The sequence below is a fragment of the Delphinus delphis genome, chromosome 2, assembly GCF_949987515.2.
Source record: "Delphinus delphis chromosome 2, mDelDel1.2, whole genome shotgun sequence".
NCBI classification, from domain to species: domain Eukaryota; kingdom Metazoa; phylum Chordata; class Mammalia; order Artiodactyla; family Delphinidae; genus Delphinus; species Delphinus delphis.
Genome location: NC_082684.1, coordinates 16,879,440 through 16,884,592, shown reverse-complemented (window position 1 = coordinate 16,884,592; position 5,153 = coordinate 16,879,440). Strand labels below are relative to the sequence as shown.

Genomic DNA, 5,153 nt, shown 5'->3' with positions numbered 1-5,153 from the left:
TTTTTTTTTCCAGTCATACACTCTGAATTTCCTGGGTACAGCAAGTAAAGAGACTTTACTAGGATGCAGGCTCTACTGCAAAGTCAACATATTTTGTTTGGTTGTAAAACATAACTATTAGAGATTGAGATGAAGAAACAGGAACCTTTACCTGATCAAAGAGTTAACACCATTTAACAAAACAACTCAGAAGTTAAGATTTTCCAAAAGAAAATAATGACAGTCAGTTAGTTTGTAAATAATACAGGTATAAATCCAGTCTTTGACTCTAATCTTGGGCAAGTACTCTTGGTTCATAACTGAACCCACATTGATAGTTCCCCTTCTTTGGCTCATCCTGAGAAACTCCTGGGGACCCCCAGATATACTATAAAAGAATCTCTGGGGAAAAGGTTTTTATTTAAAATATATATATATATATATATAGCTTTATATATATTTTTAATATCTTTATTGGAGTATAATTACTTTACAGTGGTGTGTTAGTTTCTGCTTTATAACAAAGTGAATCAGCTATACATATACATATATCACCATATCTCCTCACTCTTGTGTCTCCCTCCTACCCTCCCTATCCCACCCCTCTAGGTGGTCACAAAGCACCGAGCTGATCTCCCTGTGCTATGAGGCTGCTTCCCACTAGCTATCTATTTTACATTTGGTAGTGTATATATGACAATGCTACTCTCTCACTTCATCCCAGCTTATCCTTTCCCCTCCCCATGTCCTCAAGTCCATTCGCTGTGTATGCGTCTTTATTCCTGTCCTGCACCTAGGCTCTTCAGAACGATTTTTTTTTTTTAGATTCCATATATATGTCTTAGCATATGGTATTTGCTTGTCTCTTTCTGACTTACTTCACTCTGTATGACAGACTCTAGGTTCTTTCACCTCACTAAAAATAACTCAATTTAGTTTCTCTTTATGGCTGAGTAATATTGCATTGTATATATGTGCCACATCTTCTTTATCCATTCATCTGTCGATGGACACTTAGGTTGCTTCCATGTCCTGGCTATTGTAAATAGTGCTGCAATGAATATTGTGGTATATGACTCTTTTAGAATTATTGTTTTCTCAGGGTATATGCCTAGCTTTATATTTTTAAAAGTTTTTAATGATCTATCAAATGTGGGGACCACTAGTCTGGGTGAAACATTTTAATCAAAATAGGATTTAGAAGAACAGAGATTGAAGTCAATTTCTTTTTTTTTTTTTTTTTTTTTTGCAGTATGCAGGCCTCTCACTGTTGTGGTCTCTCCCGTTGTGGAGCACAGGCTCCAGACGCGCAGGGTCAGCGGCCATGGCTCACGGGCCCAGCCGCTCCGCAGCATGTGGGATCTTCCCGGACCGGGGCACGAACCCACGTCCCCTGCATCGGCAGGCAGACTCTCAACCACTGTGCCACCAGGGAAGCCCAAAATCAATTTCTTATAGAATGAAAATCTTTCAAATATAATGGGAGCTCAGTATATTAAGGAACATCAGTATGGAAAGGTAACTTATTTAATTATTTATTGTCCCATGAAATTCATTGGGTTGATAGTGTTGGGATTTTGTGTAGAATAAAAAGTTTTCTTACAATAGAGTCTATTTGCTCTGGATCCTGTCACCTAATGAATGAATCTCTGACATCTTAGTGAAGAAATTTTACATAAATTAAATCAAATTATAACTCAAGCTCATCCAGTCCTCCAATTTATGGCCTTGCAAGGTGACTTGGTTTGTGTTTGCTTTGGCGTGCCATAAACCTTTGACTAAAGATAAAACACTAAATATGTTATATATATTTTATGCCTGATTTGTTTGTATCCAGGAATTTTACAAAACAACGATTGTTCCAGATTCAAGGTGACTTTGAAATGAATTCATTCAATAAACATTTATTAAATCTGTGCCAGGCCCTAATTTGTCTGATAAAGTAAAGCTCTTTTGTTAGTTTAGTATCCATTAAAAGTATCACAAATCATGTATTGATTTTTTATACACATATTAAAAAGTATCAGGTAACAAAATGTGTTGGAAATGGGCTGATGCAGTTGTTAAGTATGAAGTACCAGGAATGCACAATTGGCTCCTTAGTCTTATTTCTGTTAAGTTCAAAGTCATTTATTGCACGGCTGTGATGTTCAAGGCATCAGTTAAGTGTGAGAGATACAAATGTGGACCCTGCATTCTATGAGCTCACAATTTAAAGTGAAAATATCAATAGCCTAAAGAGCTGGTATTTGTGTCTCTTCAGCATATCACAAATTATCTACTGATTTTAAAAAATAAAAATGAACATATTCCAACAGAAAAAAAGTCTAAGGAATCTTTAATGGAAAATATGAAGATGATATATTAAAAATGTTGAGCTTCCCTGGTGGCGCAGTGGTTGAGAGTCCACCTGCTGATTCAGGGGACACAGGTTCGTGCACCGGTCTGGGAAGATCCCACACGCCGCTGAGCCTGCGCGTCCAGAGCCTGTGCTCTGCAATGGGAGAGGCCACAGCAGTGAAAGGCCTGCGTACCGCAAAAAAAAAAAAATAAGTAAAAAAATAAATAAATCATGTTATATGTTGTATAATTGTAGAAGACCTAAGAACAACATTTTATTCAATGTAGTCAGCATTATTTTTAAGATGGTTTTGACTTTTGTCAGATCTGAGAGCTACATTTAAGAATTTAACTCGCACATTTACATATATATTGAGGTCAGAGCTCCTAGAATGCCTGCATCCTGCTGACAAAACCAGCTTTTAATAATGATCTTGTATCACCTCCATAAGTAATTATACTTGTTCAAGATTCAATTTGACAAAACGTACGTTTACTGTACAGCTATTGTGCTATAGTAAGATTCAAGTATTGGTGGATATGTTTTATAATTTCTTACTATGTTTTACCCATATTTGCTTTTTTATGACTTCAAATATCAATTGAGGAAAAAGAGATATATTGGGTTGGCCAAAATGTTTGTTCAGTTTTTTCCATAAGATCTTCCTCAAACTAGTTTCAGTTGTTCAAAAAATGTGTTTCTAGTTTACCAAGTCCCATTCCACATGCCATTGCCAATACTGCTATGACTCAAAATGTAAGTAAAAATCACAATTCAGCTGGGGGATCCCCTATCAAGAACCAGAACAGTCCATGGCCAGTAGAAATCCAAAGATTGGTGCAAAGTTTCAAAGAATTATGGCCTCATCTGACACCCCTTTGCCTCTATCTTCACATGTATGCATTCTCTGTGCTGTGTCATGTTGCTCTAGATAGGAGATTCAACAATATATTAGTTGCAGAAACAACAAAAATGAATACATATACAATAACAACATGAAATATTTGTGAATATAGAAAACTTTTCCAAAAATTTAAATGGAAAAAGACAAAGAAATGGTTACCTTCATCCTAATTTCCCAATCTCTCACTGGGAGGCTCTCTCTCCCTCAGTCTCATCCATGTTCTTTCAGTGGAGCCAGTACCATCCCTAAGTAGAGGGATCTCACGCTCCTGGATGGAGTGGCCATAAGAGAGATCAGCATATTATCAGGTTTAAAGAGACAAATGAAGATTTTGACTGGAAAGACTCTTGGCTGCAGGGTTTCAGCCTGGAAACGCCCAGAAGCCATCTTGTGATGACAGGGAAATGAAAACAACACAGGTGGAAAAGAATGAAGAAATACATCTTGCTCACCTAGTTCAAGGCCTGAGTCCAGTCAATCTGCTTTTTGACTTGCAATTAAGGGAGGCAGTGAATTTTGATTTGTTTCTTAGCTTCTTTTGCCACTTGCACCTGAAAGACTCCTAATTGATAGAAAGACTGGAGACATTGTCAATTATGTGATCCATTGTCTCATATAAAATTAATGTGAAAATATCTTTAAAGAATTCATAGGCAGGGAAAAATTTTTCTTTCATGCTGAGCTTTCTTAGTTAAGGTAATGTGAATTAGATAATATACCATATTTCAATATTGTTTTAGTTACCATAATTAAAGCAATTGCTTAACTTTCTGCCCCCATACAATAAAAAACTTTGGCTCGGTTGGAGTACTGTCATCTTTCCACAGTCTTATTTATTTCCCCATTATATTTTATTTTTATTTTAATATTCTCTCTGTGTCATTGTCTTTCACTGAAAGCCATCTTAATGGCATTTTTTTTAATTTTTCAGAATAAAATAGAATAAATCATCTAAATTTCTCCATCATTAGATAGGAAATCCTCCTGTAGAAATGCCGTTTGCCATAATATCAAAGCTTTGCATTGAATAACGAACATTCTGAATTAATAAAATAACACTGGTATAATTTAACAGATAATCAGATTGTTAAGGCTTTCCAGGAAGTTACTCAGAATTATAGGAATGGGACCAAAAGATGACTGTACAAAATTCATTCATTGGTTTTAAATTAATAAATCAAAGAAAACATACTTTCTTTTCTAACGATTAATTTTTATATTGCCATTGAACTAGTGAATGTACATTTTATATATACAATATAAATATACATGTATATGTATGCATATATATATATATATATATATATACACATATATATGTATATTCACATACCCCTCTATCCCACATAGATAATTGGTTTTTATTTTTCAAACCAATGAAAGAATAAAAACATACCACAAGGAAAAATAAATTTTAAAGAATATCTGGTTTCTCTTCTGGCCTCTCTTAACTGTCTATACTAAGGAGGCAGGTAACAGTGGAAGGTGATTCTGAAATAACAATACTGATTTCAGACTTACTTCCAGGATGCTAGAATAATTTCCCCATCTCTCACTGTGTTGATAGATAAACCTAGATGGTGTAAGCAGTGTCTAAAATCCTAAATTGAAGGGGAATAATGTGATTCAAGCGACCAGAAACACGGTAATGTATGGGTAAATTCAGCCCAAGGAAGAAATTTGCTGAAAGGATAAGAAGATGTTCAATGGATCAAAGAATATACAGAAGAACTAGAACTTCTACAAAACAGGGCCCTGTTCTAAGGACCTATTAGAAATAAGTGGGCAATAATTCCCTTTGGGGACTGGCAGAAGTGATGAACGGGCAGCATTTATCTACCTTATGCCTCCCAGATACAGACTGATGATTCCTGGAGAGTCTGAGGTCTACACTTCACTCACTCACTCACTCACCCACTCTCGGTTACG

At 35.7% G+C, this 5,153-nt stretch overlaps 1 non-coding gene across 1 annotated transcript; it reads right to left on the bottom strand.

The window, feature by feature from the left end:
• Positions 1–2,132: 2,132 nt before the first annotated feature.
• Positions 2,133–2,214, bottom strand: LOC132421359 (small nucleolar RNA SNORD83). Its single transcript, XR_009518622.1, has one exon. It is a non-coding gene; the product is annotated as a small nucleolar RNA SNORD83 (small nucleolar RNA).
• Positions 2,215–5,153: the final 2,939 nt, after the last annotated feature.